Genomic DNA, 542 nt, shown 5'->3' on the forward strand with positions numbered 1-542 from the left:
TGACATGAGGACGTACAGCGTATCGGTCCTTAAATGACTTAGACAGAGTCACTATGTTCAAACCTACACAAGACCCCGTCCGGTCTTAATTCATTATTCACATGATTCTTTTCCACGATAGCAAATATAGCCAACTGTGATCCACCTCATCCTAAACCTCGCAGGTGACAGGAAATCACCTGACTTCTACCACACTAAGCATGGCTAAGCATTTAACCTGTTCCTGAACTTAAATAGGATACTAGTGCGATATCTGGACAAGGAGGGATATATAATGCAGCAATTGGTTCCAACCAATTCCTATACTTAATGCATCATCAACGAATAAAAGAAACTCAATGTATTTGTAAAAACATGGGAAGCTTAATATGCTCCGGGGCTTGCCTTTCAGGAACGAGGAAGGCTAGTGGTCAGGGCACTCGGGCAACTCCTCTGCGGCGGCTGCTTCGTCGGCTTCCTGCACCTCGGGCTCCTCCTCCTGGTTGGCTCCCTTGAACTCCAGCAACATCACTCCCTCTGACACATCTATTGCATGAATGCGC

Source organism: Miscanthus floridulus, chromosome 4 (genome assembly GCF_019320115.1).
Source record: "Miscanthus floridulus cultivar M001 chromosome 4, ASM1932011v1, whole genome shotgun sequence".
In the NCBI taxonomy this organism is placed as follows: Eukaryota; Viridiplantae; Streptophyta; class Magnoliopsida; order Poales; family Poaceae; genus Miscanthus; species Miscanthus floridulus.